Source organism: Bubalus kerabau, chromosome 11 (assembly GCF_029407905.1).
Source record: "Bubalus kerabau isolate K-KA32 ecotype Philippines breed swamp buffalo chromosome 11, PCC_UOA_SB_1v2, whole genome shotgun sequence".
NCBI lineage: Eukaryota > Metazoa > Chordata > Mammalia > Artiodactyla > Bovidae > Bubalus > Bubalus kerabau.
The window spans coordinates 75,627,933-75,650,538 of record NC_073634.1 but is presented as its reverse complement, the minus strand read 5'-3'; the positions used below and the strand labels follow the sequence as shown (position 1 = coordinate 75,650,538).

General features: G+C 45.3%; 1 protein-coding gene across 1 annotated transcript in view; it reads left to right on the top strand.

Annotated features, from left to right (window-relative positions):
• Window positions 1–10,427: 10,427 nt before the first annotated feature.
• Window positions 10,428–22,606, top strand: part of DPYSL5 (dihydropyrimidinase like 5) — an 86,933-nt gene continuing 74,754 nt past the window's right edge. The window contains exon 1 of the mRNA XM_055540721.1: window positions 10,428–10,537. The gene's annotated coding sequence lies outside the window, so the exon portion shown is untranslated. The remainder of the gene's footprint in view (window positions 10,538–22,606) is intronic.

The following is a 22,606-nucleotide window of genomic DNA, read 5'->3' as shown; positions in this document are numbered from 1 at the left end:
CAGGGTCTTTTCAAATGAGTCAGCTCTTCACAACAGGTGGCCAAAGTACTGGAGTTTCAGCTTCAACATCAGTCCTTACAATGAACACCCAGGACCGATCTCCTTTAGGATGGACTGGTTGGATCTCCTTGCAGTCCAAGGGACTCTCAAGAGTCTTCTCCAACACCACAGTTCAAAAGCATCAATTCTTCAGCGCTCAGCCTTCTTTATAGTCCAACTTTCACATCCATACATGACCATTGGAAAAACCATAGCCTTGACTATACGGACCTTTGTTGGCAAAGTAATGTCTCTGCTTTTGAATATGCTTTCTAGGTTGGTCATGACTTTCCTTTCAAGGAGTAAGCGTCTTTTAATTTCATGGCTGCAATCACCATCTGCAGTGATTTTGGAGCCCAGAAAAATAAAGTCAGCCACTGTGTCCACTGTTTTCCCATCTGTTTGCCATGAAGTGATGGGACTGGATGCCATGATCTTAGTTTTCTGAATGTTGAGCTTTAAGCCAACTTTTTCACTCTCCACTTTCACTTTCATCAAGAGGCTCTTTAGTTCTTCCTCACTTTCTGCCATAAGGGTGGTGTCATCTGTATATCTGAGGTTATTGATATTTCTCCCAGCAATCTTGATTCCAGCTTGTGCTTCCTCCAGCCCAGCATTTCTCATGATGTACTCTGCATATAAGTTAAATAATCAGGGTGACAATATACAGCCCTGACATACTCCTTTTCCTATTTGGAACCAGTCTGTTGTTCCATGTCCAGTTCTAACTGTTGCTTCCTGACCTGCATACAAATTTCTCAAGAGGCAGGTCAGGTGGTCTGGTATTTCCATCTCTTTCAGAATTTTCCACAGTTTATTGTGATCCACAATGTAATAGAAAAGAATCTTCTCCAGATCAAATCTATACTTTCTGGGGAAAAAATTTACAGAATGATTAAGAAAAAAAAAAAAAAATATATATATATAATGAGAAACTCTTATTTTAGACACATTGAGATAGATAGAGATGGGCTGGAGACCTTAACACAACAGAACCAAGGAAAAAGAAGTACACAATTTACCTTGAAGACCTTTGAAGGTACCCTTTGGTGCTCACATTGCTCAGAGGGTAAACCTCTGACCATGCTGGTCCAGGAACCAGGCTGGGAGACTTGTACAGAGCATGTGGCTCTTCCAGGTTGCATCTGCAGAGCCTATTGTGAATGTATTTCCTCATGAGATCAAGCACCTGAAGGCACTTATGTTGTTAATACCACCTGTCTGTGCTGGCTGCTGGGCAGGGACCCTACTCCTCTTCAGGGACCTACCTAGATTTGAATAAGCACACGAAACTTGTTGGGTGGATAAAGCATTCCACATACAAGATTAGGCCTAGTCCTTAGGGTTTTTTCCTTTCCATAGCATGGCAAATTCTGATTTGATTTTCTCCCTTACATACTCAATATGAAGGATCCTCAAACAAGTAAACGAACCTCCTTCTCCATCTTAAGTCAGTTTGAAATTTAAATTTCCATTTTCAGAAAAAGTGGTGCATTTGTCTGGAAGAATTTTCTTTGATAAACTTCTTAATTCTTTAATTCATCTGTACATGGAGTCTAGTGGAATGACAGATTTTACAAATTATACCTGTCATAATTTCTATCAATTCAGGTGATATGTAAGGGCTGCTGACCAACTCCCCCACACACACGCCAAAAAGAGAGCAAAACCAGAGGATTCTTTGGACCCCAGGTCAAATCATAATGATAATAACTAGTGTTGATATAGTGCTTTATATTCAACAAAAAGTTCAGTAATTTCATAAATGTTCTCACTTAATTAGTGCCCTAAGGTATTGTCTGGTCCCTGGGCGCTTTGCCTGGATTCAAATGGGCCCCATTCCCAGAACAAAGCTCTGCTGACATGTCTCAAAGAATTCTTAAATTGTAGCCAGCCTGAGCACAGGCTCCTCCCTAAGAGAAAAAAGCTGGAGTGAGTCAAAGGGAAAATCGTGTGTTTGTCCACCTTCTGGTTCTGGTACCCAAGATGTAAAGCACCCACTGGTGGGCTGATGGCCACTGTTCTAATCCTCCTCTTTGGGGAGTCCCTGGCGGTGGTCCCCTGGCTCTCTGAAGGGAGGAGGGCACTGAATGTTAAGCCCAGAAGTCTTGGTACACGGTGTCCTTGCCAGAAAAGGACAGGAGAGGGAGGCAGGTGGTGGTCTGTGCTTGGATAATAATGAGAATAATTACTAATAATCTGTGAGCAATTAATAGAGCAGATCTGATTTATTAACTCCTCATAACCCCTACAAAAGTAGGTAATCTGCTATAACAGTACATTTCAATTGTACGGTGCTTAATCAAAATGGTGTGATCACTGACCTAGAGCCAGACATCCTGGAATGTGAAGTCAAGGGGGCCTTAGAAAGCATCACTACGAACAAAGCTAGTGGGGGTGATGGAATTCCAGTTGAGCTATTCCAAATCCTGAAAAATGATGCTGTGAAAGTGCTGCACTCAATATGACAGCAAATTTGGAAAACTCAGCAGTGGCCACAGGACTGGAAAAGGTCAGTTTTCATTCCAATCCCAAAGAAAGGCAATGACAAAGAATGCTCAAACTGCCGCACAATTGCACTCATCTCACACGCTAGTAAAGTAATGCTCAAAATTCTCCAAGCCAGGCTTCAGCAATATGTGAACCGTGAACTTCCTGATGTTCAAGCTGGTTTTAAAAAAGGCAGAGGAACCAGAGATCAAATGGCCAACATCCACTGGATCATGGAAAAAGCAAGAGAGTTCCAGAAAAACATCTATTTCTGCTTTATTGACTATGCCAAAGCCTTTGACTGTGTGGATCACAATAAACTGTGGAAAATTCTGAAAGAGATGGGAATACCAGACCACCTGATCTGCCTCTTGAGAAATTTGTATGCAGGTCAGGAAGCAACAGTTAGAACTGGACATGGAACAACAGACTGGTTCCAAATAGGAATAGGAGTTCGTCAAGGCTGTATATTGTCACCCTGTTTATTTAACTTATATGCAGAGTACATCATGAGAAATGCTGGACTGGAAGAAACAAAAGCTGGAATCAAGATTGCCGGGAGAAATATCAATAACCTCAGATATGCAGATGACACCACCCTTATGGCAGAAAGTGAAGAGGAACTCAAAAGCCTCTTGATGAAAGTGAAAGTGGAGAGTGAAAAAGTTGGCTTAAAGCTCAACATTCAGAAAACGAAGATTATGGCATCTGGTCCCATCACTTCATGGGAAATAGATGGGGAAACAGTGGAAACAGTGTCAGACTTTATTTTTCTGGGCTCCAAAATCACTACAGATGGTGACTGCAGCCATGAAATTAAAAGACACTTACTCCTTGGAAGGAAAGTTATGACCAACCTAGATAGCATATTCAAAAGCACAGACATTACTTTGCCAACAAAGGTTCGTCTAGTCAAGGCTATGGCTTTTCCTATGGTCATGTATGGATGTGAGAGTTGGACTGTGAAGAAAGCTGAGTGCTGAAGAATTGATGCTTTTGAACTGTGGTGTTGGAGAAGACTCTTGAGAGTCCCTTGGACTGCAAGGAGATCCAACCAGTCCATTCTGAAGGAGATCAGCCCTGGGATTTCTTTGGAAGGAATGATGCTAAAGCTGAAACTCCAGTACTTTGGCCACCTGATGTGAAGAGTTGACTCATTGGAAAAGACTGATGCTGGGAGGGATTGGGGGCAGGAGGAGAAGGGGACGACAGAGGATGAGATGGCTGGATGGCATCGCTGACTCGATGGACATGAGTCTCAGTGAACTCCAGGAGTTGGTGATGGCCAGGGAGGCCTGGCGTGCTGCGATTCATGGGGTTGCAAAGAGTCGGACATGACTGAGCGACTGATCTGATCTGATCTGATTACACATTTAATTTTTCACCTGTTAATTACAAGCCATCGAATGAACACTAAACACAATGCATAATCCATGACACCTTGTACATTATTGCACTCGCTCCCCACAAGCACCCTATGGCTAGGCCCTGAACTGTCCTCCTCGTGTAGCAAAGGATACTGAGACTTGGAGATGCAGCATCACTTGATCTCACGGCTAAGTGAATGATTCAGGCAGGTGTGCAAAAAGTGCCCCTCCCTTCCAAAGTCTGGGCCTTCATTCTGCCTCTTTTGACCCTCACAATAACAGAGTGGATAATCACTGCCCTACAGTTAATGAAATTGAAGGCGGGAGGAGAAGGGAACAACAGAGGATGAGATGGTTGAATGGCATCACCAACTCAAGGGACATGAGTTTGAGTAAAATCCGGGAATTGGTGATGGACAGGGAGGCCTAGCATGCTGTAGTCCATGGGGTCGCAAAGAGTTGGACACGACTGAGCGACTGAACTGAATTGAACAGTTGGAAAGCAGAGTTTCAGCTGAGGGAAGAGGCTCATTCTGGGTCACCCAGGCATTTGACCTACTGGCCACACAGACCAAGTCCTTCTACATGCTCCAGGACACTGTAAGATTGAACAGCGGCTCTAGTACCTTACAGAGCCTCCACTGGGGCTCTTCTGAAAGTGGAGAGGCAAACTAATCAAATTCAACAAAATCTCCAAGCTGGGTGGGATGACTGCCACTCTGAATATTACAATGTGAATCCAAATCACCATTGTAGGTTTGAGAAAAGGGCAAGAGTGAACAGAATAACGTTCAATAACAAAGCAGTGCGGGATCCTGTAGTCAGACCTAGATCTTGATCTCAGCTCCGCCCCTTTGAGCTGTTGGACTCTGGGTGAGTTCCTCGCCTTTGAGATCCTGTTTCCCTCTTCCCTTCCACAAATGCGCTTCCCACTTCCACTTCCCTTCCCACTTCCACAAGTGGGCAAAGAATCCGCCCGCAATGCAGGAGACCTGGTTTGATCCCTGGGTTGGGAAGATACCCTGGAGAAGGGAAAGGCTACCCACTCCAGTATTCTGGCCTGGAAAATTCCATGAACTGTATAGTCCATGGGGTCCCAAAGAGTTGACTGAGTGACTTTCACTTTCTTCCCTCTTCCATAAAGTGGGTATCAATATCTTTCTCTTAAAGGATTAAAATATTTACATAAAATATGCAGGAAAGGCTAGATAAATATTTGCTTTAATTCCTATTGAGAAAGGTTTTGATTAATGCAACTGTAGAGGGGAAAATAGCTCAACAGAAGGGCTGGTTTCATAAAGGAGTACCAGAAAAAAATCAGATGAAGGCAGTAATGGGTGGTTGGTTTGTTTTAACTGTTGTATTGATATTTCTTTGGACTCATTTGACAAATGAAAATCCAAGTCCAGCTTGGTGGCTAGAGTGAGGGGATTCTTTCCAATATTCTCAGCTCCTCAGCTCTGGTCAAGGGTTAATAATGTATTGCGTTGTGGAGGGTGACAGGTGGGGAACAAAAAGATGATTAAAGATCTGACTCTCAGAGTAACGCTTTTGTTCTCTGAAGGTGTTTGTATATATTTAAGTTGTGTTTCTTGTCCCATTAATCTTGCTAATAGTTAGATTGAATTTTATTTAAGGGAGAAAATGGCTTAAAACAAAGCCCCTTTATCCTTATCGGTATAATGTTGGTATTGTGAGACTATGAAATTTCTAGGTTCCTTCTGGCTTGAAGAATCTTCATATGAGTGTGAAACAAATACAAATTTAAAACTGTAGATTTCCACAATGGGGTCAGGGCATTTGGAAGCATCCAATGATCCCTTCTTTAGGGTGGTTTATGATCATTCGGTTTCCAAGAGAAGACAAGCTTTTATTTCAAAACTAAACTTTGAAATTTAAAAATAAAGGGAGAGGAGTGGGAGGGGGTGGGAGGTGGGAAGGAGGTTCAAGAGGGAAGGGACATACATATACCCATGGTGATTCATGTTGATATATGGCAGAAATCAACACGATATTATAAAGCAATCATCCTCCAATTAAAAATTAATTATTAAAAAATAAAAGAAAAAAAAAGGTTTCCAAGGTCAGAAGGAAAGATTTAAATTTTTGAAGAGCTCATCAGCATTTCAAGGGCAGTGATAAGCCACAGGAATTTACTTTGCTGTTTTCAGCTCAAGCACCGCCACCCCCAGCCTCCCCAGGTCTCCTCTCCCCTGACTCTGTGTCAGGCTGGGTGGCCACAGCTCTGGGGCCTGAAACTTCCAGTCTCACTCTCCTCTGTTCCTGTTTGTTTATCTGATCTTCTTCATGCTTCCTCTGTTTTCTCGCAATGTCCATTTGTCCATCTTTCTGATGCCTTTTTGGCCCCTGCCCAGTGACGCTGACCTGAATATAGAACTTTGACTGCTGGCTCACAATTCTTTTTTTTTACGGCTAATGAGTTCTCCAGAGTAGGTTATCGTGGAGTATGAGCCGAGGGAAGAGGTGGAAAGAGAAAGCAGAGGAAGAAATTTAGCACGAAGGTCCTCAGGGATGTTAGAGAACACCCTTCTCAGAGGGTACCTTGAGGAGGAACAGGTGAAACTGTAGGAGGAATCTCTGGGTGCCAGTGACTTGTCTTGGCTTCCCTTGAGAGTCACTCATTCATAGTCACTACAGTCTGTCACCTTCTGTAGAGGAGGGCAGGCTGGAGCAGGAAGAGCTCAGCTTTGCATCAGGCAGATGGGGCCCGGAATAACATGGTTGTGCTGCTCTGAGTCTCGGGATGCAGATCTCCTCGTCTGCAAGAAATGAGCAGTGCTGCTGCCATATGTGGGGTGGTGGAAAGGCTCACATGTGTTCTAAAAACACCTACCTAGAGACTTCCCTGGTGATCCAGTGGCTAAGACTCTGAGCTCCCAATGCAGGGGGCCCGGGTTTAATCCCTGGTCAGGGAAACAGACCTCATATACAGCAACTGAGCATTCACCTGCTGCAACTAAAGATCCCAAATGTGGCAACTAAGACCCAGTGCAGCCAAACAAATAAACATGTAAAAACCAAACAAATAACACCTACTAGTCTTTCCTCCCTCCCTTTTTAGTCCTTTGCATGCCAATTATTCAGAATATCGCTATAGGAGACTTCCCTGGTGGTTCAGTGGTTAAGACTTTGCCTTCTGGTGCCACGTGGTGGGGGAGGGGTGGGGGTGGTGTGTTGGTTCTATCCCTGATTGGGAAGCTAAGATCCCACATGCCTCAAGGCCAAAAAACCAGGACATAAAACAGAAACAACATTGCAACAAATTCAATAAAGACTTTAGAAAAGGTTGACATTAAAAAAAAAAAAAACTTAGAAAAATAAACAAAAAACTCTTAGAAAAAGAAAAAACTTGCTGTTAAGGCAATTTGGAACCCCTAACACATTTTCTCATAAAAGCCAGTGGTCCTGAGTTTTGTGAAGGCACTGACTCCAGCCTACCTTACCATTCCCCCCTCTTCCTACCTCCATCCACAAACTTGACTTTTAAGCCATGATGGAATCCTCAGCTGTCTTCCCCCTCAGCTTCACTACCCACAAACTTTTACTCCTTCATCCTGGAATCTCAGACCTCTGCTTAGAAGAATTCAGCAAGTCAATATCCAGGTGAAATCCAAACCCAGCTGATGATCTGTTCAGAACTGATTTTTCTCTTGCCTGAATTGCCATTCCACTTCACCTAAGCTGGTCATGGGAGCTTTACAATACAAGTCACAACATACTTCCTTTCATGACTGTTATAACGGTAGCACAGTGTTCAATAACCACTTATTGTTAAATAAATGAACAATAAAAGCTACATTTGTTGAGTGTATGCTATATGTTAGGTAGTGTACTATGCCTTTTATATGCATTTCCTCATGTAATTATCACAGCAAGGTTAAAAAAATATATTATGGTCCCCACACTCGGCTTCCCAGGTGGCTGATCAGTTAAGAACCCCCCTGACAAAGCAGAGACGTTAAAAGATGCGGGTTCTACCCCTGCGTCCGGAAGATGCCCTGGAAAAGGACATGGCAACCCACTCCAGTTTTCTTGCCTGGAGAATCCCATGGACAGAGGAACCTGGCGGGCTGCAGTCTATAGGGTTGCACAGAGTCAGACGCGACTGAAGCGATTTAGCACACACACATGGTCCCCACACTCTGGGGAGCTAAGGTTCAGATGGACCAAGTAACCCTCTCAAAGTCAAGTATCCAGAAAGGAGAGCAAAGATTCCAACCTAGAAATGTGTGAACCCCAAGTCCTGTTTTCCTTCTACTTTCCAAGAGATAGAGCCTAAGTTAAAAATACATAGAATTAACTACTGGGACCATTTACAACCTCATGTTTGGATGTGACTTTCAGCAATGCCCCAGGCCAACAAATAACCTCTAGGCAGCTCTTTTCTGACCTGGGGAGGCAGGCCCACCCAAGACAGCCAAGAAGCAGCAGTCCAAATGTGAGGTCTATTAAATGCTGCAGAGAAAGTTTACTGCCACTAGAGGGCTCCCTCCTCCTTAGGCAAAAAGTGCAGCCTGGACCGTGCAAGTGGACCGTCCAAGCGGACCCCGCTGCCCTGAGCCGGCTCCACTCCACCTCCCTCAAGTTCAACCCATTTTACCCAAATCCCTGGGACAGCAGCAGAAGTTGGCCAGCCTAGAGGAATCCCTTGGTACTTCCACAAGCTGGAGCAGTGGCGGAAGGAGGAGCCATTTGCCCCATGTTTTCACAAGCACATTCCATCCTCCTCGTCTGGGTTAGAAATGCTTTGAGGTCGTCAGTTGAAGTTCCAATACTTTGGCCACCTGATGTGAAGAGCCGACTCATTGGAAAATACCCTGATGCTGGGAAAGATTAAGGGCAAGAGGAGAAGGGGGGTGACAGAGGATGAGATGGTTGGATGGTATCACCTACACAATGAACATGAGATTTTGGAAACCCCAGGAGATAGTGATAGTCCAGGAAGCCTGATGTGCTGCAGTCCATGGAGTCGCAAATGGCTGGACATGACTTGGAGACTGAACAACTAACAATGCTTAGTGGGGGCCGGGGGTGGGGGATGGAAGTTGGTCTCCCTGCATAAATAAGCTCAGGATGTGAGAGGGAGTGGAAAAGAAAACCTTCCTCCGAGGAGAAGTGGAGGCTCTGTGGTGGTAATCCAGAAGTGAGTTCCAACTGCCAGCCTGGTGGGCTGCAAGCTCTGAGCCTACAGCAAAGGAGTACAGAGCAAGTGACCCAAGGAGACCTCACTTCAATGGGCTCTCTGGAGGCCAGGCACCCTCAGATTTTGCTGAGAGGGGGTCGGGGTGTGGTGGTCGGTGGGAAGGCCTTCTGGTGTAATGAAGTACAGTTTTGTTTGAAAATATCCTGCCGGGAGAAACCTCTCTTGGGGCCATGGTTGCTACAGTCAGGGAACTCCATCTTCACCACTTCCCAGGGGCCCTGCTGGGGAGGTGATTCTGCAGCAGCCCCTTGGGGTTCCCCGGGGTTGGAATGAGGACTCAATGCTGCATTTTAACACTTATCAACAGTAACGCATGAAGTGAAAACAGGCAAATTACTGAACTGTATCTAAGCTATTATTACAACTACAGGAAAGAACAGATAACTGGTAAAGAGTTGAGAGGCTATTTGGAAGGAGGTAAAGGCCTGGTGATCCTCCCCTTTTTAGACTTGTGATTTTGTTAGATTATGTGTGTATGCAAAAGTTGAAGAAAAAGGGTGAAGCGAAGGTAAATTGAGTTACAAAACATTTCCAAAGGCTTCACCATGCCCTGATAGGAGGTTTCAGAAACTGGACGGGCAGCTTGGACCTGAGAGCCCTGGATGGAGAAGCGGTAGCCGAGAGCATGAACTCTGGGTTCGAGGCCCCAGAAGGGACAGATGAGAACTGAGGTGGCCCCGCGTGGCAGATCACGTTGTACATGGGAACATTTTCCTATAACTACATCCCGCCCTCGCTATCCTACAATTCCGCCAGGCGCCCAGGGTAGGACTGGATCTTGGCGGTAATCAGGCGGCCTTAGCCTGGCCTGCAGAGAAGGGCAGGCCCGGCAGCAGCCAGCAGCCGGGGAGAGGCGACGAGGACATTGTTCCAGCCTCTCGGGTGGGGTCCTGCGGGGGGAGGGGACGCGGTAGCCGTCCCAGGGGACCTGTGCATCAGCGCGTCCAAGAGCCCGAGCTTTGTGAAGTGTCTTGAGTCACCATGGAAATCCGAAGGAACGCGGAGAAGGGCGCCCAGGGGTCGGCTGGTTCTCGGGCCGCGCCCTTCGTCCCCTCTCGGACCCTGGCCCCTCGGCAGGGCCTGTCGGGAGTTGTAGTCCCCAGGCGGTGGCCGCGCGCGCCGCCGAGGATGCAGGGCGCCGCCGGTCCCCGCCTCCCCCTAACCTGCTAGCGCGAGGTGGGGAGCGCTGGGGAGGAGCTGTCGCTCCCTTGATTGGCGGAGGCCTCCTCCAGCCCCCACCCAAGTCCCCTCCCCCGCTCGCGGCTTCGGACTTCGGAGCCCCTGCGCGCCAAGGCGGCGATCGAGCGAGCGCGCGTGCAGCCGCGCCGCCCTGAGCACCCGCAGCGCCGGCGCCGCGGCGAGACAGGAGGAGAACCCACCCACAGACAGAACCCCGCAGCCGCGGCATCCCGGAGGAGTGGGTGATGGCAGGGCGGGCGGTGGGCTTATTCTCCCCGGGCTGGGACGTCCGTCTCACACAGTCTGTTTCTCTGGGAGGAGCACAATAGGGCCGGGGTCGGAGTGCGCCTAGGGAACCGGCTGGTGGGAACGCGGCGGGAGGTGTGGTTTGGAATTCGGGGCAGCCTTTTCGGGCTAAACAGGGACCCGAATCGGTTCCTCTTTGTAAGCCCACAGAGCTCCAGGAGCGCCGACCGGTACCTTATTCATAGTAGGTGTTTAATAGATGCTCGTGGGATTGCAAAGAACTGGGGTGAGGAGGCTGGCTCGGTGGAAGGGGTTCGCTCCTAGGACACAGTAGACAGCCAGCCTCGTCGAGGTGCAGTGAATGGCTGGAGGGCTGGGCGGGGGCTTCTCTGGCCGTGGGCCCGTCCTGCCCGGTACCTTAAATCGGCGCCGTCCTCTGCCCGCACGGATCACCGCCCGCCCCCCCCCCCCCGCCTCCCCGCTACGCCCCCAGCATACACACACACCCTCTGTCCCTCTCGCCTCCGGGTTGGAGTTTGCCCAGCCTGGACCGGACCCAGCGGCCCGTCCACGTCCGGCTAACGGGTGGACTATTCGCCGGCCGCCTCTGGAGGCACCTGTCTGAACCACAAAGGCCGCCCTTCGCTGCCCAGCCCAGAACGGGCGCCAAGCTGAGTCCCTTCGCCCGAGCCCAGCGCGGGAGCCCTCCCGGGGGCATCGATCTTGGCGGGCGACGCCCCAGGCCGGGGGAGGAGGCAGGAGTCAGAGTTGGAGAGGAGCTGAGATGGAGAGAGGCGAAGGCAAGGCCTCCGTTTGAGCAAAGATGCGAAAGGATGGAACATAGGGATGGGTGGGAGGAGGGGGAACTGGAGACAGGTTTGAGGAAAGAGAAGGGTCTGAGCAGGGAGGGTCGGAGCTCGGAGCAGGTGGCGCGAGGCGAGGCTGGGGCTGATGAAGAATGTGGAGGGGAGGAGGGATGTGGGAGGGTGGAGACTGCCTGGGTTAGAGAAGAGTAGACGCTGGGGAGGAGGAGACCCACGCGAAGAGAGGGAGGGCTCTCCCTGGTGAGGGAGGTCTCCTGGGAAGGGAGGGGCAGGCAGCTGGGGGGTGGGGGGAGGCGGGTCTCGGGCCAGAAGACCCTCAGCCCCGGCGAGGGACCCGGCGGTCCTGTGGCTGGCTGGGCGTGGCTCTTGGACCGGGCGACGGACACGGGATGGCGGATCGGGGACCGAGCCGGATGTCCCTGCGAGGAGCTTTGTCTCCCGGCTTGACACCAGCTCTTAGGGACTCGTTTAGGGTTTTGTGATAATCCGCAGCGCCACAGGCACACCCTTTTCTTCGCAGAGCTGAAAGGCTTGGTCCAGCGGCAGGTGATGCCAGGGAGGCGAAATGGGGGCCGCCTCCCGCCCGGAAGACCCGGAGAACAATAGCCGGCACTGGTGTCCTCCGCACCAGGAGCTAGGGCACCCCTAGAACTCGAGTGTGCAGTTTTCTGGTGCAGAAAACACTCCCGGAGAAATCAAAGGGCACGTGCTCTTTTCTTGGGGTTTGTGTTAGGGCAACAAACCCCACTGGTAATTCTCTGATGTGAGTCGCGCATCTCCGCCCCCCAGACTGTGGGACCCGCAGACAGACGCCGCCCCTGGCTTTGGTACCTTCTGGCTGCGGCGCCGCCCCCTGCCCCTTGCTGCTGACCAACCACCGAGACGGTCGGGGTCGGGGAAGACCTGTGGAGGTCGCCTCGGTGCTGAGCGGGCTCCCTGAGTAGCCGGCTTTGTCTGACGAGGCGGACGCGTGTGCTGTGCGTTCTTAGAGGGAGCAATCAGGGCTGGTGCGGTTTGTGATAAAATGGAAGAGAAGCAGTCGTGGAAATTACCCGCTACGGGTGCAGCTCCTGGCCTTAAAGCCGGCAGCTAGGGGACCAGTGCTTCCCCTTTGCCGGTGACCACACCCAAGCCAGTGTATCCAACCTTTGCAGATTTCACTTGTAGTGTCTGCTGACCTAAGAGAGGGACGACTCTGTGATAGGAGGCGTCTCCTTGCCCATGGGAAAGCAGATGGACAGAAATGGAAACACAAAAAGGAGCTCAACAGAGCTTTCCTTGCATTCAGTCTTGCTTGCTGTCTAAGCATCTTTCACACCAGGCTAGCAGTGTCTTAACATGTGAGATGACAGCCAGAAACCAACATTCAGTTTTACAAATTTTCTTTGATGATTGTTTAGTTGATATTAAAGCTGACTCTTTAGCATAGACTTATACTTTTAAATGGTCATTCATTTTAAAAAGACAAAACAAACAAAAAACAAGACAGAAGCATTTTTATTCCAAAAGTGAAGGAAGAAGCTTGGCTCAATGACAAGCAGACCATCATAAGAAAAATCGCTGTGACATATTTGGCCTGGAGTTGACTGATGAGCCTTTGGGCTCTCATAACCTGGCTTTGAAACCTCAAGATTTTACTCAGATTGATGTATAAGGTGAGGGACTGTGATGTGACTGTCACCTACCTATTGCCCAGCACATATGGTAGCTGCCAATGTGAATTCTTCCTACCTGGGCTATACCCAGCAGTAGCAAAAGTAGGCTATGTCCTGATACTTTTTTTAAATGACGATGCTTTGCAGAGGTGCCTCTCGGTATTTACAAAGGACTAGCTGGAATGTTGTTCATTGGATGTGTTTAACTAAAATAATAGACCTATCTATCTCCAGAGTAAGTGAAAACCAGGAATCTCTATATTGGATCCCTGGTGGCTCAAACAGTAAAGAATCTGTCTGCAAGTGGGAGACCAGGGTTCAATTCCTGGGTCGGGAACATCCCCTGGAGAAGAGAATGGCTACTCACTCCATTATTCTTGCCAAGAGAATTCCATGGACAGAGGAGCCCAGAGTAGGTGAAAACCAAGAATCTCTATATTAGAACACCCAGAATCTGGTACTAAAGGTTTTTTTCTTATTAAAAAAACTCCCAATGAGACATATTTTGTTGGTTTATTCTTCTTGAAAGAATTTTATGGACTTAAGGGTGTAATCCTATTATTTTAGAGCACTGTGTGAACATCCAATCCAATTTTTTCCTCATGGGGAGTCAGTTCATAGATAAGGAATATTAGTATGACCAGCCCATTTCTGCAGGGAAGATAGAAAGCAGTATCCTCCTACCTGCCCTGTGAAAATGCCTGGGAGACAGACAGGAGAGGCAGGTGGCCGTAGAAAAGGACTTTATGTCCCTAGAATTCTAGAGTGCCCACATGGGCAGCATGTGAGATCTTAGTATCCTGACCAGGGGCCGAACCAGCACCTCCTGCAGCGGAAGCATGGAGTCTTAACCACTGGACCACCAGAGAAGTCCACAGAGTGCCATTCTTAACTCCCATCTCCCTGACTTTGGAAACCTCAGCTAGGTATACAAAAGATGTTTGTGGGACATGAACACTTGGCCGTTTTCAACATAGCCTCTTCAGATTTAAGTCAGGGTAATAGTATTTGAAATACATTGCATGTTTCCACCACGGGAAGCAGTTACCCAGCAAGGCAAGTGTGTACAATGGGCCAAAATCGGTTTGAGGACTTGGTTAGGCTTCATCTGCCTAACTGTCTTTCTGCCATGGATAGCTAAGAATTCTCCTCTTTGATAATAGCTCCCTTGACAAAAATTCAGCTTCAGGGAATGGAACTGTAAGCCAAAGGCCATCACAATTGTGGATAAATTTCTAGAGTAAATCAGAATTTAGTTTAATATTGAGAGCCAGGGAAGTTGGTACTATTAGAAAAGAGTACGTAAGATCCAGTCTATCTTTCTCGTGTCAAAACTAACCAAATTCTGATAGAATATAATCCTGTTCACACATTTTTGATTTCAGAGCTATAAGAAAATATTTCAGAAAAGGTTTCTAAAGACTTAGTTGACAGTCACCTAGAGAAGAACAATAATACAGGAAACCTTTGTCGATGTGAAAACCTGTAAGGAGAAGTTGGTATAAAATGAAATCAAATGACAGTAAACAAGTAAGAAGGTAATTGATTTTCTTGTACTGCTAGTGAACAAATAAGAAATAATTTCAAGATCACTTTGTCTTAAATTTTTTATATGAAAATGAAAGGTGCAAATACTATGGTATGACTCTTTAAAGCAGACACATTATATACTTAAAAGAGTTGCATGAAACAATATTGTATATGGTTTGTTCTATTTCAGTCTTGGAAATTTCTTCCATCTAAAATAAATGGACTTAACCATAGCATCCCCTGACCCTCTCACACCCTCCCATCAATCACAGCCCAGTTCTATGCTGTTCCTTTGCCTCCTCCACATGGACTCCCTCCTTACAATCCAGACTCAGAAGCAATGTACACAGGAAGGAGAGCCTGGCTCTGAGCCAGAAAGCTGGAAGTTGAATCCCAGCCCCAACCGACACTTGCTGTCTGTCTGTCCATCCTTCAACGACTAATTTTTCTCTTAAGAACTCAGTTTCTTCATTTGTTCAGTTTATATGAGTTAACATATGTATAGCCTGAGAACAGAGTCTGGCCCCTAGTAAGTGCTCAATAAATGTCAGTTATCACCATCAGCACCATCATCATACTCTAACCCCAGAATGTGTGCCCCTAAAAACATTTCTATTCCCTGTTTAATCTTTCATCCCCAGAGGTCAGGGTAAGCTGCTATAGGGTTATCAATAGTGGGAATAGAAAGAAAGATTAGGACTCTGTTCTGAAGGTCCCACTCTGTAAATAGTAGGAATAGCTCTGTGTTGACTGTCAGCCTCCTTAAACACAGCTGTTTTGAGCAGCTGAGGACTTGCAGAGTTAAGAATGTTCCAGAACTGCTCTGACCCAGCTTTGCCAAAACTTCCCTGTGTATAGAGTTGGCTTGGCAACTGCTCCTGCTCCTACATCATCTAAAGAACATCAGGCATCCATAACTGGTTGAGACGGCTGTTCTGAGACTGTTCTGTTGTTGGTGTGGGAAAGAGTGATCATGTTTGGTTGATGGCAAATTGTTGAGAATAAAAATATCTCAAGTTTCCTGGCTAAGAAATAAAAGCAGCACAGAATTACCTGTTTAACAAAAACTTTCAAAGTACTTGCTCTGTGCTAGGGGTTGTTCTAGTTCCTATGAGTTGAGTACAATACTGTTGTTATCCCCATTTTACAGAGGAAGCAAATGAGAAGAGACAGAGAAAAGCTTTGCACCCAAGGACTCTGCTCAGAGCCTATATGAGTCAGGGTTCTCCAGAGAAACAGAACCAATAAGGATTGGCTTATGAGACTGTGGGGGATGGCAAGTCTGATGTATGTAGGGCAGGCCAGTGGGCTGGAAGCTTTCAGGTGGGAGCTGATGTTGCAAGGACCCCATACTGGTTAGTCTTAAAGCAAAATTGCTTCCTCTTCTTGGGAAACCTTGATTTTTCTCTTAAGGTCCTTCAGCTACATTCGACTACATTGTATGAGGCTCACCTACATTATTGGGGAAAATCTTAAAGTCAACTGGCATAACCATACCTATAAAATACCTTCCCAGCAACACATATAGATGTTTGTTTGACTGAATGACTACTGTAGCCTAGTCAAGGTGACACACACATAAAAAAACTATCACAGGGTCCATGCTTTTTTAAACACTACCCCAAGCTAAGAGCCTTATTTGCAATACTAAAGAATTAGCAATGGCCTATGTATCCCACTACAAAATGCTGCTCCTTACTGTGTTGAAAATACAATTTGGATCTCTCTTTTTCATCCATGTAGCTTCTAGCACAAATTGTTGCTCACAGCAAGCATTTAATAGATAATATTTCATTTGACTCGTGAGTTTGAGATTTTACAAATGACTAGATTCTAGATTCTCTTGAATCAAGGCAAGAGTGGTACTTCCCTGGTAGTCCAGGGGATAAGAATCACTTCCCCAGCAGAAGGCACCAGCAGTAGGCGCAGGTTCAATCCTCAGTTGGGGAACTAAGATCCTGCATTCAGGACCAGCCAAAAAACAGAACCAAACAACAAGAGAATATCTGCATTCTGAATTAGGTATTGTGTCACTCTTCAACTCCCAACAGCTGTCCATTGTCATTGGTTCAGCAAAGATTCTGGGGTCTGTCACTGTCTCCACTCCTCGTGAAAGTGCCTTGTACACAGTAGCAGTGCCCAGGACTCAGTCACACCACCTCTGTGTCCGTTCAGTGTCCCCTGACAGGCATTCCCTTTGTGGATTTCAGATTCACCAGGGGCTCCCTCCAGTTTCTCAGGCCTTTGGGCTTTATTCTCCCTGCCTTTGTCTGGTCCTCTCCTTCCCTTTGTTATCCCCCAGAGCGTGACCCACTATTGATGGAGAAGTCGCCTCCTTTCTCATTTTTAGCACTTTAACCAGATTTATGTCTTTGTGGATCAATACATTCATTCTGTTATGAAATTCACATGTAGTCTCCGATTTTTTCCTTTACTGCTTTTTTGTTCCTTTACTGCTCTTTTTCAACAGATGTGAAACTTAACTTTAAGGAAGTTACTCAGGATGTTTTAAGTTTGACATGTTGCCGAATATATGAGCCACACACATACATAAAATAGTAGTTTGAGGGGGTGAGCATGCATTTTTAAAGTATTTTCATTTTTTAAACTTTTTAGTAAAGTGTAACAGATATATATACCTGCAGTCCATGGGGTCACAAAGAGTCAGACACGACTGAGCAACTGAACTGAACCGAACAGATATAGAGAAAAATATACAAGTCATAAGTGTATAGCTTACTGAATTTTCACAAACGGAACATGGCCATGAAACCGCACCTGATCAAGAAACAGGCTACTAGCACATACCCCAAAGCCCCCCTTCAGTTGCCTCCTAGTCACTACTCTTCCTCCAGGGTCTCTAACCACTATCAGCATAGATCAGCTTTGCCTATTTTTGAACTTTTTACAGATGGAATCATATACTGGGTACTCTTTAAAAAAGTGGCTTCTTTTGCTCAGTATTACATTTGCTGCATTTCATATGCTCATTTTCATTGCCATATAGCATTCCATTGTGTAAATGTACCACAATTTACTATCCATTATGTTGTTAGTGGGTATTCGGCTAGTTTTCGTTTGATACTACTGTGAATACTTTATTGTGACGATTCTAGCGCACATCTTTTGGTGAACAAACATGTGTTTCTCTTGGTTATATATTTAGGAGTAGAATTCGGGTCAAGGATATGCATATGTTTTAGTAGACCATGCCAAATAGTAAGACTAATGGTGAAATTTTTTTAAAAAGTCAATCCCAAGGCATGCAATGCTGTGATTAAACTATTTTTAGAAGCCCTAAATGTTGGCATAATTTTGTGGCTTGATCAGAGATTGGTTTTAAACTCTTACTCTTCAGTAAAAAATAGAACTCTGGCTGTGTCTGACTCCAAGGTAGCTGAAATGAACATTTTAAAACTAATGGCTGTGCTTGGGCTTGCTACAGCTACTTCCTTCTGTTTCTTAAGGAAAAGCTGAGAATCAGGTTATAGTTGCAGTGTGGGTCCAAAGATCATTTGGGAGATGACCAGTCAGATTTGAATAAGATTAACAAGCGATTTTTATTCTGTTAACTATTCTTATATTGGGTCAAATTGCAATTTTGAATTGTGTGATTTTGGTGACTTAAAAAAATGCTTCAAAAAGTACCAACTTGAAATCAGAACATTCAGATGTGTTTTTTTTTTAATTATAACTATTTTTTTGTATTTTTCTGTTTTTATTTTAATTTTATTTATTTATTTATCTTATTTATTTGGCTGTGCTGAGTCTTCATTTCTCTAGTTGTGGCAAGCTAGAGGGGGCTACTCTCTATGTGCTGTGCTCAGGCTTCTCATTGTGGTGGCTTCTCGTTGCAGAGCACAGGCTCTAGGTATGCAGGGAGAAAGTTCAGATTTCTTATTTGGGAATAAGAATTATAGCATATATCCTGTTTTTGTGGGTTTTTTAAAAAGACTTAAGCTGAACAATTTGGGGGGGATGTTAATCTTATTTAATAGGTTTCTCTGGTGACTCAGGTGGTAAAGAATCTTTCTGCAGTGCAGGAGACCTGGATTCGATTCCTGAGTTGGGAAGATCCTCTGGAGAAGGGAATGGCTATCCATTCCAGTGTTCCTGCCTAGAGAATTTCATGGACAGAGGAGCTGGCAGGCTATAGTCCATGGGGCTACATAGAGTCGGATACAGCTAAGCAACTAACACTTTCACTTTTCACTAATCTTATTTATTTACTTTCTCTCTCTTTTTAATTCAAGTATAGTTCATTTACAATGCTGTGTTAGTTCAGGTATACAGTAAAGTGATTCAGATAGATCTCTATCTGAAAAAAAAAAAATATATATATATATAATATACATATATATTCTTTTTTAGATTCTTTTCCTTTAAGGGTTATTACAAAATATTGAATATAGTTCCCAATGCACATTATTTTTACAATAGGATTATAATGGAAAAAAACCTCTGCAACTACTGAAAAACAATACAGATGAGGCATAAAGACATGAACAGTAGGCTCCAGATTGTGGGTATAGGCAAATCCATCTCTTCTCCATAGCCAGTCTTCACTGTTGGCCCAGGAGAGATGGCAATGATAAATGTGGCCAATGCAGATCAAGGGCAGCAGTTTAGGTACAATTAGAGGATGGTGGTAAGAAACCTTTGCCGCCAAAGGAGTGTGACAAGGTGGTCATGCACTGCTAGCTTGCCCGGTTTTTTCTTATGACACTCATTCACAGCCCAAGTTGTTCCTAAAAAAGAATTTTCTCTTGCCATGTAGCCTGCCATGTTTGATTGGTCCTCATACAAGCAAGTGAGATCAGATTTATCCACTGCTTTAAAATATAAATTTACTGCTTAATCTCTGAGTCCCTTAAGCACTTGGATATTTTCACATCTCTTTTAATATAGGACTTAGTTTCACACTTTAAAATGTATACTCCTCCAATATTTAATCAGTTATAAAACCACTTATAGATCATTTTGCTGGTACAGCTAGTGAAATGTTTGCTTGTTTCATCCAACTCTCATCCATATACTCAACATAATTTTTACAGAGTTGTAACCACAACATGGATCCACTATTGTGGATACTGTATTTTGTTCTTTCATTTGACATGAGAAAAAAACTTTTCTGTGTCTCTGCCTAATTTAGAATGTAAACTTTCAATGACTGCCTGTTGTTTCATTGAAATGTGCTATATTTGAGTGTTTACTTATGAATATTTAGATTATGGTCAATTTTTAAATTTTTAAGTAGTGTTTACATCATTGTGAACATCACACACATGATTTTTTATTACCCAACTGATAATATGTTTTTGAGAATCAAGATTCCCTTTAAAAAAAAAAGGGAGTGGTGTGGGAGATGCAATTTTAGTCATAATACCGGATAGTTTTCACATGAGGAGAAATGCATGCTGCTGCTGCTGCTGCTAAGTCGCTTCAGTCGTGTCCGACTCTGTGCGACCCCAGAGACGGCAGCCCACCAGGCTCCCCCGTCCCTGGGATTCTCCAGGCAAGAACACTGGAGTGGGTTGCCATTTCCTTCTCCAAGGCATGAAAGTGAAAAGTGAAAGTGAAGTCGCTCAGTCGTGTCCGACTCTTAATGACCCCATGGACTGCAGCCCACCAGGCTCCCCCGTCCCTGGGATTCTCCAGGCAAGAACACTGGAGTGGGTTGCCATTTCCTTCTCCAGTGCATGAAAGTGAAAAGTGAAAGTGAAGTCGCTCAGTCGTGTCCGACTCTTAATGACCCCATGGAATGCAGCCCACCAGGCTCCTCTGTCCATGGGATTCTCCAGGCAAGAACACTGGAGTGAGTTGCCATTTCCTTCTCCAATGCAGGAAAGTGAAAAGTGAAAGTGAAGTCGCTCAGTAGTGTCCGACTCGTAGCGACCCCATGGACTGCAGCCCACCAGGCTCCTCTGTCCATGGGATTTTCCAGGAAAGAGTACTGGAGAGGGTTGCCATTGCCTTCTCTGGAAGAAATGCATAAATGCATTTAATTCCTTGAAATGGATAATACATGTCACAGAATTCCCTGATCAGAGAATACTTTCTAATTAGTCTTAGCTGGCAAGTTGTTTATCAAAGAATTTGTGTAAAGGTAGGAATAATGTAAGAATTTGTGTCAATGTAGAGGTAATCAATCATTTTACAAACAATACCTGTATAATAATTTGGAAGACAAAGGACTCCAAGTAAAGCCAATTTTACTAATGAATTTTATAAAATTGTATTATCTTTTAAATAGCAGATAGCACCAAAAATTGGCCATTGTGGAAGAAATCAAATGGTCACCAAGTTGCGAAGAGATGAAACAGTTGTTATAGGCATCCAATACTTTGTTAAATTCTAAATATCTGCCAGTAGAGTGCAAATAGCCAGGACCCAGAAATGACTGTTGGAATAGCCTGGCAAGTGAGAGGTTTACTCAAAACCCAATAACTGGACTTAAATTGCACTGAGCTGTTATTGGAGGTGGGCTCAAACTTCCTCTCACGTATTTTCTGAGTGCCTGCAAGGAACAGTGCAATTTCCAGGAAGGAGCTTGCACATGGGAGAGAGATGGAATTTGAATTCTGACTGCTACTTTCTAGACACGAGAGACCTTAGACAAAGTCACTTGATCTTCCCAAGCCTCGGTTACCGTATGATTTAAAGATCATAGGTTTATGAGGAGGACTCAGGGGAAAATATACAGGGAGCCTGGGGGTCACGTTGTAAGTACTCAGTAAGTGGAGCTAATGTATTCTCTGGATGCTCAAGTTAGGCGCTTTTAGATACATAAAGATATATAACAATCTTGTCAAAGTACATGCTTGTCAAGTGAATAGGCTGGACAGCATGATGGCTGGTGCAGAGGGAGTAGAGAGCACCCGAGAAGTTCAGCCACAAAGGCTCAGTTCCCTCCTCTGTTCGGTGAGGAGGTGGAGACGAGATTCTATCTGGCAGCTCAGATGTTCTGTGCCAGCCATACTGTGCTGCTGCTGAGACCATCGTGATTCCTTCCCAACTCAAACTAGCAGACTTGCAGCACCATCTATCAAAATGAAAACTGCTTACACCCTTTAACCTAGCAATACCGCTTCTGAGAATTTATCCTAAAGATGTGCAAGTGTATGTGCACAATGAAATATAGGAAAGGATATTGTTGCAGCATTATTAGTACTAGCAAAAAAGAAAAAAAACTTAGACCCAACCTATATTCTCAAAATTGGAGAGCTAGTTAAATACATCATGATCCATCCTTACAAAGAAATTTTTTGTCCCTCCATATGTGGGATCTTCGTTCCCTGACCAGGGATCAGATCCATATCCCCTGTATTGGAAAGGCAGAATCTGAACCACTGAACTACCAGGAAAGTCCCAAGGCAGATAATTTCTGATCTGATAAAGAACAACCTCTAGTATATATCACTGAATAGGAAGAAAGCAGGTAGACCAATATTAAATGCATGTTGCCATCTATGTAAAATGTATGTGTATATAAATATATGGACTTCCCTGTAGCTCAAATGGTAAAGAACCTGCCTACAATGCAGGAGACCAGGGTTTGATCCCTGGGCTGGGAAGTTCTTCTGGAGAAGGGAATGGCAATCCATTCCAGTATTCTTGCCTGGAGAATTCCATAGACAGAGAAGCCTGGTGGGCTACAGTCCGTGGGGTCGCAAAGAGTCGGACACGACTGAGCAACTAACACACATGTCAGATATATACATATGGGCTTCCCTGGTGGCTCAGCGGTAAAGAACGTGCCTGCCAATGCAGGAGTCATAGGTTCGATCCCTGGGTGGGGAAGATTCCCTGGAGAAAGGTGTGGCAACCCACTCCAGTATTCTTGCCTGGAAAATCCCATGGAACAGAAAGAACCTGGTGGGCTACAGTCCTTGGGGTTGTGAAAAAGTCGGGCACAACTTAGTGACTAAAAAACACCACCACCGCAGTGGGCCAGGTGTCAGCATAGGATATTAGGGCTAAAAAGAACCATAGACAACACTTAATCATTTCACAGAGGAAAACCTCCAGGGCAATTTAAGTCCAGTGAGCTGT